The sequence below is a fragment of the Indicator indicator genome, chromosome 1 (assembly GCF_027791375.1).
Source record: "Indicator indicator isolate 239-I01 chromosome 1, UM_Iind_1.1, whole genome shotgun sequence".
Lineage (NCBI taxonomy): Eukaryota > Metazoa > Chordata > Aves > Piciformes > Indicatoridae > Indicator > Indicator indicator.
Genome location: NC_072010.1, coordinates 8957547 through 8967310, shown reverse-complemented (window position 1 = coordinate 8967310; position 9764 = coordinate 8957547).

The window sequence follows — 9764 nt, the reverse complement described above, 5'->3', positions numbered from 1 at the left end:
GTCAATGGTGAAGGGTGACAAAACAAGAACTTAAAGGTATAGTCTCATAGGTGAAACAGCTGAGAGTTTTTCAGAAAGGGCATCTTTCAAGAAAACCAACACTTCCTCTGAAAAGCACGAATTGATTTTGGTCCTGCCTCTTCATCCATCATGCTATGTTCTATATGTATATTCTATAAGGCACTGCAAGCATCCCTCCATTACTTTGATTCTCATGGGAATATTCACTCTCCATGGTATAATGTAACAGCTGAACTTTTCAGAAATGCATCTGTGTTGAATAGCAGGGTGTTAGCTTCCTGAAAACATTCTTCTAAATACACAGTTGTATTAATGACCACAGGAAACAAAATGTAAGAATCCCAAGAAATGCTCCTAGAATACATACAGAATTTGTTGATCTCTACTGTGGAAAAGAAAGGGCTGATTTTTGGTCTTAAGAATAGGCAGGTTGGTTGAGTCATTCAGACAAGGATGTCTAGACAAGAAGTCTGATGTCTGGCTGCCAGCCCTTACAAGACAAACTTCTCCTGTCTCCTGCCTTAGACAAGTCAGTTGCATTTGCTGTACCTACTCAACTGTTTCCTTCCTAAGCTGTGACCTCTCAGTGGCAGGAGCTGTCTTGTTTCATTCCTTTAAGGTGTGTAAGCTGTGGAGGGGAGGAGGCAGAATCTTATGATGCCTTGTGTTTGTAGACATAATTTTAGGGGTTGGAAGCAACCTCTAGGGATCATTTAGTCAAACTACCTATCCTGCTAAAGCAGGTTCCCCTAAACCAGATTGCACAGGAATGTGTGCAGATAGATTTTGAAAGTCTTCAGAAAAGGAGACTAAACAGCCTCTCTGTACAGCCTATTCCAGTGCTCCATCACCCTCAAAGAGAAGAGGTTTTTCCTTATGTTCAGGTGGAACATCATAGAAGGCTATGACATTGGTCAAGCATAATTTCCCCTTTCTGAATCCATGCTGACTACTCCTAATTTTTTCCTTCACATACTTAGAGATGACCTCCAGGACAAGCTGTCCTATCACCTTCTCAGGAATAGAGGTGAGGTTTTCTTTCTTACCGTTTAGGAAAACTGGAGTGACATTGGCTTTCCTCCTCCAGTCCTCAAGACACTTCTGCAGTTCTCCATGACTTTTCAAAAACAATAGAGAGTGGATTAACAATAACATCAGGCAGCTGCTTCAGCCCTGGTGGGTGCATGCCATCAGGGACCACAATTTTGGGTGTCCAGCTTGCCTAGATGATCTAAACCTATCCTCAACTGAAGGAGAGTCTTCCTTTCTCTAAACTTCTTTTTTTTTTCTTACTTCCAGGGACTTGGATTCCTGAGGGCCAGCCTTAGCAAAGATCGAAGCATAGAAGGCAATCAGTAACTTTGCCTTCTCTGTATCCTCCATCATCAGGACACCCATCTCACTCACCAGTGGGCCCACATTTTCCTGAGTCTTCCTTTTCATACTGATGGACATGAAGGTCTTCTTGTCTTTCACATCTTTTGCCAGATATAATTCCCAAGAGGAGCTTAGCTTTCCTCATTGCATCTCTACATACTGTGACCCTGTTCCTCTAGTCTTCCCAACTGGCCAGTCCCTTTACTCACATTCTATAAACTTCTTTCTTTCACTGGAGTTTCTCCAGAAGCACCTTGCCCATCCATGCAGGTCTCCTGACTCCTTTGATTGATTTCTTACTCATTGGGGTCTTGATCTTGGAAGAAGTGATGCTTGCATATTAACCAGTTTTCTTGGTCTCCCTTACCCAAGTCCTAACTCACGTAAAAAATATCACTGCAATACTTCACTGAATACTTAGACGAAAATGAAGGACTGAAACTCTCAAAGGCTAGTAAACAGGTGTAGGGTAGGAAAAATGAAAAGAAAAAAAAAAGTAAAATTCTCAGGCTGACCTTATACTGTATGGTATTCACATATCTCTAAAGTTCATCCTACTACTTGGCAGTGTTAGGTTTATGGTTGGGCTCAATGATCTTGAAAGTCTTTTCCTACCTAAACGATGTTATGATTCTGTGATTCTATTTCAGAACGATCTGTTACTACATAGACACTACAGAGGAGTGCCAGTGACAGAGACATAGCTCACTCTTCCTAAAGCCTTAAATTGGTATTTTTGTCACAGAATTTTAAAATAGGAACAAAAAGTCTATGGTTTTAAAAATAGAAATCCACATCCATAATTTATCTGCACACACACACATAGATATAAGGACTCATATATATCATGAGCTGTCTTTTTTTTTTTCTCCTGAGAAGAGTAGTTTTCAAATAGTCTTGATCAAAATGTTATCCTCTAACATCTGTGTTACACATCCTTTAACTCCTGCTGTGATCTGGGACAAATACTTTAACCTTTATTCTTCAGTTTCCTCATCTATCAAATGGGGATTGATGTACACACCTACCTCACAGGGCTCCTTGAACATTACTGTTGGCACCGTGCTTTGAAGATATATGTTATACAAATGCCAAGCTCTGTTACTGCACAGCATGAAATATGAGTGCCCTCTAGCATAAATACATGGTGCTGTAATGCCTTAATGTTCTAAATCTTGTATGTGCTGGAACAATTAACTTCCACTATTCACCTCAGCTAACCTAGTCGAGGTTAAAAAGCAACGTGTGACTGCATGGGATGGTTAGATTAGCTGCAGATGGGCTGCAAATGGAAACTGTGGCTGCACAGATGTCACAGTACTAGTTTAGTAATCTCAGCAAAAAAGCTGCGATTCAAAACTAGTGTCAGGTCAGCTCTTTCAAATTTAAAGCGTTCGAGTCAAGTTGCATGGATGCCTCTTTAAGGATAACAATTCAAACCTTGAGCCAGCACTGTGGGGAACACTAGCATCCAGAGATTCAGATGGCTTTTAAAGAGCTAAGTTTTCATGAATTCATGCTTTCATTATAAGTCTGGATGCCTCAGGTGAAGGAGAGGAAGTTATAATTTCTTCCAAAAATTATTCTGTGCTCAACTTGCAACAAACATAGCAGTTACTAACACGTTTTAGTTGTCTTCAGATCACTTGTCTTGGCTTCTAGCCAAGGCTCATTAAGTATAATGGAAACTTTCACAAATGTTTTGGTTGAATATCTGGTACATGAGTAACTAAAAAAAAAATCCACAAAAATAAAGCACTTAAAGAGCACATAGGTTTTTTTTATTATTCACTGTATTGTATAAACCTGCTTTAAAGTACAAAATCATCATCTGTCCCTTTGTTTCTGTGGTCAGGTCAAGTTCTGTCAAGTCTCGTTCTGCAATGCAATAAATGTGTGAATGCCGCCCGGGTATCCAGCAAACAGAGCTGTTTTAGAAGGGGTTGTAGGCAGGCCAGAATAAAAGCTTTAGTTAGTAATTCATGAGCTCAGTTTGTGCCAATACCCTTTGAGAAACAAATACAAAATGTAATTATATTGTGTCAGTCCCTAACAGGTTGGGTTTTCTTGCTTTTTATTGATACATTCTGCACAATGCCCTCTTTGCTTGTCATTAGGGACCAGGCATCTTAATTTCATAGGCATTTCAAAATGAAATGTTTATGGGCCAGCCTGATCTAGTGTGGGGTGTCCCTGCCCATGGCAGGGGGGTTGGAACTAGATGATCCTTGTGGTTCCTTCCAACCCTGACTGATTCTATGATTCCTTCTATTTGAAGTAATAAAAGATATGTCTCTATTGTCTTCCAAATGGACAAAGACACTGAAAAGTGGATTTAATTTTTTTTTCTAGCTTTCCTTAAATGCCTCTCTGGATGTCCTAGCACCTAGAACCACAAGTTCATTCTCAGATAAGGTGCCAGGCATGAGGGATCAGACCAAAAAGTTCATGAAAAACTGTGGTTGATTATCTCCACCCCAAGTCTTAGCAATTCAGCCACAACACCAATAATGAGAAGATGTCTTTCATCTTTCATCTTTGAAGCTACACACATACACACACACACAATCCAATAATCCTAAATGTTTTGGAAAGCATATACATATAATTAATAGGAAAATGTATAGAATGAAATTATTATTCCATTTGGACTCTGCAAATCAGGCTTTGTTTTTCTTATACACCATTTTTTTTTTTCAGATCATGTATTTTAATTGAACTTTTCTATTCAGGAATAGTTCTTCCCAACAGTATTTTGTGTATGCAGCTTAAATATTTTATCTTCAGACATTTTTTTAGGGCTTCTATTTTAACTGACCTGACCACATAAAAGGGGGAAGGAAGGAGAAGGTGCATTTTAAAATAGCAGTTCTGGTTTACTTCTTAAAACAGCTTGTTTAGCTGGATGAAGTGAAATTGGTAAATGTGTGTGGAAAATGGAATTTTATGTCAATTGCCAGGAAACAATCAATGAAAATATGTTTTACTGCACCAATATTTATGCATGTGTCTGCAGGCTCTATTGTAATAAAGCACATTTCTCACAAAACATGGAATATGAGTGTTTTGTAGAATTAATTCCTTAGCCAAAGTAAGCACATACAGGTAGCCACAAGCCAGTCTCCGAGATATATAGACTTCTCTCTCTCTCTCTTTCTTTCTCTCTCTCTCTCTCTATATATATAGTTTCATTTGGACCTTTTACTTTCTCTACAATCTCTCTTTTAAACCACCTAAGTTACTGTTTGACATTGATTAAAGGGTTCTGAGACAGAAAGTATGCACCTATTCTCCTTTCATCATCTTATTTGGTATGCAGTTCCATAGACAGGTTCTTTAGCTCCAGCTCTTCAAAGAACCCCAGTTCAAAGTCTGGTTTTACAGACAGAATTTTTGGCTGAGAACCAGATACATCATCAATTTAGAGATGCACTACTAACCTCACACTTAATTCTTGGAGATTTGGGAGGCCTATGGTCAGCTGCATGCCTAGGATACAGTAACTACACTTGTATTCAGCTGTCAGGAGAGGCTGGTAGCTGCAGCACTGTTGTACACTTCACCTTTCATGAGCCCTTGGAAATACCAGTTTTACCAATCAAAAAAGAAAAAAAAAAGAGGTGAATGTCTTCAATGATAGTCTTGGATTTGTTTTACATTTTTTAGCTTTTCTGCAATGACAACAAAACTAATATTATAGTTTCATTGTTTTTTTTCCTAATGCAACCTGACATTCTCACACCTTTTGGGCTGGAGGTGCTGCAAGACCCACCAACAACCCCCCTCCCCCCCCCATATTGACAGTGTTACATCTACACTGACCAGTCAGCTCATAATCAGGAAATATCTTTGACTGCAGAGTTTGGGAATACTCATCTCTGCAGTTACAGTACATGAGCTGCCTAGTTAAGTTTGGAATCTCTGTAGTTTATGCTTCACATGCAATAATAATAGTTTATAAAGATATTAAACGAGCAAAGCCACAGCACATGACTCCCTAGAGTGGAAGCTAAGTAAATGAACATCCCCTAGTAGACTTCTCTTCATGTCAATAGCTGGAGAAAGTTATTCTAATTTGATACTTGCCTGATTTCTTCAGGAAATGAGCTTTTGACTGAGCTGTAGTAGCTCAGTTCCACAACTGTTAATATTTGTACCTGGCATTTAAGGAGTTTAAGCAGTTTTAAAAGATAAGCTACAATTTGTTTCAGAAATGGCATCTTTATTAAAGTTTGAAAAGTCAGAGATGCCTGGATATTTTTTCAGATACAGTAGTGGTAGTTTTAAGTAGCTCCCATGCTAATCTATTCATGTATCTTCTGGCCTGCATTAGCATATCTGATCACCAGTGAGAATCAATGTCACTCCAGCACATGACTGATAAAGATAAAAGATACTTTAAACCATCCATAAAACCAGGCTGTAAGCAAAGCATGCTGATGTGCCTTTTCTGAGAGCAGCTGGCATTTGAATTTCAATTTTCCTGGACAAAAGTGATATATTGACAGAAGTGGACTATTTGTCAGGACCCTGCTTCTTTCCTGGGAACTGTATGCATAAAAGGTGCAATTTCCAGCCACAAGTAAGTCTCAGAGAGGTCATTTATAGCATATATTGTGAAGCCCAGAGACACATGCCAGACCACTGACTGATTGTTGAAGAGCACCTTATTTCCCTTTTTGCTGATGGCCATGCATTTATTATGCAATGGAAGCCTCTGTTCATGAGAGCAACTACACAGCTATTTAGCCTGGATGTGTCTTCAAATCTTGGAGCTCTTTATAATGAAAACACAAAGGGAAGATGTGGGGTCTCTTTGTACCTGTTGTGGTGGAATAAACCCTTCCTTGCATCTCATTGTGCTTTGGACAGAAAGCATAGCCTAGACTTTACTCAGATGTTGTTTTAGTAGCATCTGCTAGATGAAAAAAAGAAGAGTAACGACCTATTATTTTTCCCATTAGACTTGGTAGTAGCTTATCTGCTCAGCTAGCTCTGAAATAATAGCTTTCGGTAAAGCATAAACTTCCCATTTCTTTACCTAGGACTAAAGGTAGTCGAAATTGGTTAAATGGGCTGGGGGAAAAGTATCTTCCATCTAAGCATTGCCATGGGAAGAGGACTTAATAAATGATTAGATGATCCCACTCCCTTTAGATATTTTATAAGCAGAATATATTTATTCCATAAACTATGTGAGGTGGTCAGCCTAAGTAGCCTGGACTGTACAAATAGCCCACAGTAATATGTGAGAATATGAATCTTGTGTCATTAGAACCATAGAATCATTTCATTTTTAAAAGATCTTTAAGACCATCAAGTCCAACCACCAATATAAGACCATTCTAGCCATTAAAAAATGTCCCAAAGTTCACTCATATCTTGAACACCTCCAGGTGTCCCCTGGGAAGGCTGTTCCACTACCTGACCGCTCTTTCCATAAAAACATTTTTCATAGTATCAGAAACACAACATGAAAATTCCACAATTTTGTAACCAGTCAGAAAATGCAGAAGGTAATAAGGTATGTTTTCCAGCTGTGTGAAGGTTGTCTGGAGGCTAGGCAGGAGCACTTTAGCTCTAAGTGACTTTAAAATGAGACAAGTTATCAAGGTGCCCTTGGAGGCTGTGACAGTATATCAGATATTTAGACATATGAAGCAAACAGAATCAACCATGTTTGGAATAAGGGGGAAATTTAAATGAAAAGCAAATGCTGAAAAGAAGAGAGAAATTAGCAGGTCATAAGAAGCTATATCAGTTTGCTTGACTGGCATGGTCAAGCATGTGTTGTGTGTGCATGGTGTTAAGGAGCCAGCTTCCCCTGCCAGGCTTGTTTGCAGGGAAAGAGGTTTGTTTCACATCTGGTGACAGACTGTTCTGTCAGCCTTCTGTCAGGGACATGGTAAGGGATTGCACCTGCAGATCTATCCCAGATCACAGTGTTAGTCTGTGAGGCCTAAGACTGCAGCATCTCTTCTGAGGACTGCCAGGACATGCTATTCAGTCCTGTGTTTGACCAGCAGCAGTTTGACAGGCAAAAGCAATCACATGTTTAAATCTATATTCCTCACTATGTCACAACATGAAGAGGCTCCATACTAGCATGGGTGAGCACTGTGGTACTGCCTGTGTTGTTTTTCAGCAGAAGTGATGAGAGGGAGTTCTGGTATATCCTAGGTGTCTCAATGCAGTGATAACCCTACCATCACCAGCTGGAACTGTTTTGAATTCCAATCTCAGGAGTGAAGAGGAGCAGGGATATGTGCAGCACAGCTCTTCAGGTGGATGCTTTTTCTTCTTTCCTCAAGTAACATTTCAAATTACTTCTATCCTAATTTTGGAGACTGGTTTGTATTTTAACTTGGTTGGCCACTAAAGACTCAAAGCATTCACTGTTCAGGTCAAACTGGTGTCCCTCAGAGGTCTGTTCTGGGACCGATACTATTTAATAGCTTCAGCAGCATGAAAGATGTCCCTGATAATAATGTGGGGCTTGATCTTTGAAGGTTCACTGCAACCCAAACTATTTTGCATTTTTATAATTCTATGAAAACTAGGGGTGTCTCATATGATCTCGTTAGATCCTTAAATACTGTTTTTCTGGGACAATATTGGGATAGCAGATCTCAATGGCAATTCAGCTCCCTCTGTAGAGCAGAAGGTAGAAGAGATGATGCCATTACAGGAGTAAGACATGGGATCATTGTACTTTAGGGACTCCTAAAGTATAATAGAATTTATCAGTAATTAAACCACACTCTAGTTGAGCAGAGGATAATGGGAACAGGAAGAGAAACCTAGAGTAGGGAAAGAAAGGGGAGGGGAGCTGGCGGCAACCTAGGAGCACAAGGTAGGAAAAGAGAGGCATTAAAAGGAAATAAAAGGGAGGAAAATGCATCTGTCCTGGTTTTGTCTGGGACAGAGCTAATTTTCTTCCTAGCAGCTGTTATAGTAGTGTGTTTAGGATTTACTGTGAGAACAAAGTTGTTTTAGTTGTTGCTGAGCAGTGCTTACACTAAGTTAGGGAAGCCCTACCAGCAAGGAGGCTGGGAGCACACAAGGAGCCAGGAGGGACACAGCCAGGACATCTGACCCAAACTGGCTAAAGGGATATTCCATACCATACATTATCATGCCAAATATATAAACTGGGGGAAAACAGACCAGGAGTCCACTGCTCAAGGACTGTCTGGGCATCAGTCAGTTGGCAGTGAACAATTGCTTTCATTTGCATTACTTCTTTGTCTTGGGTTTTATTTCTTTCTTTTATTGGTTATTTCCCTTTTTGATTACCATTTACTCTCTATATTATTTTATTTAAGTTATTAAATTCTTCTTACCTGAATCCAAGAGTTTTCTCACTTCTTCCAGTTCTCTCCCTCATCCCTCTGGGACAGAGGGAGCAAACAGCTGTGTGGCTTTTGTTGCCTGGGGTTAAACCATGACAGCAACATAATGAATTTTTTAACATTTACTTGATAGTAGCATCACACTGTTTCCTGGATATATATTCACAGATGGGAAATTGCTGCATGACATTTTTTCATGTGCATACACTAACAAATAATTTAAGTCTGATTAAATTTTTTTATTACACCAAATTCTGGGTAACTACCTAGCAGTGATCTGTGGTTATGCCTCTGCTTGTCTTTTCAACTTCAATCTATCAGAAAAATATTCATTTTGAAGAAAAGCATTGTTTGGGAGAAGTGACAAAACTGGCACACCCTCAATACACAGTCACAATGGGATGGAAACAAAAGGATTAACACAGTGACCTTGCTGATGAAGTTCATAAAGGAGCTGAGCTGAGAGGAAGAATTAGGCAAGCCTCTAGAAACTGTTACCTGAGAGGAATTATGAAAACTCTTCATTTTATTTAGTTCAGACAGTAACAAATCCAGCCTGTGAAAAACCTTTGGGAAAATTGTTGAGCAGGGTTGCTTGAGATTAATGAAAACTGCTTAAATAGAGCAAACTGACAGAAGGAGGGATATGAGCCTGTCCTTTCATAGGTGTGTCAGTTACTAAGAATCTGACATTACAGTAGATGCCTTTGATGTCCTAAGGTCTCCAAGGGTAGAAGTTACAGTTCCTTCCTCCCTCCTCCTGTCCCTATCTCCATTCAAGCATTCATGACTTAGACGAACAGAAAAAAAGTGAAATCTCCTGTTCCAAAGGAGCTTATAATCTAAACTTTCAGAGAGATATTGACAATGATTGGAAATATTGTGGACTATATGTCTAGCATAATAGAGATAGAAATATTGTGGACTATATGGCTAACATAATAAAGTTAAATGAGTATTAGATCTACTTCTCTACCTATTTTGTATGCCTGCTCCTGCGATGTTTACTCATCT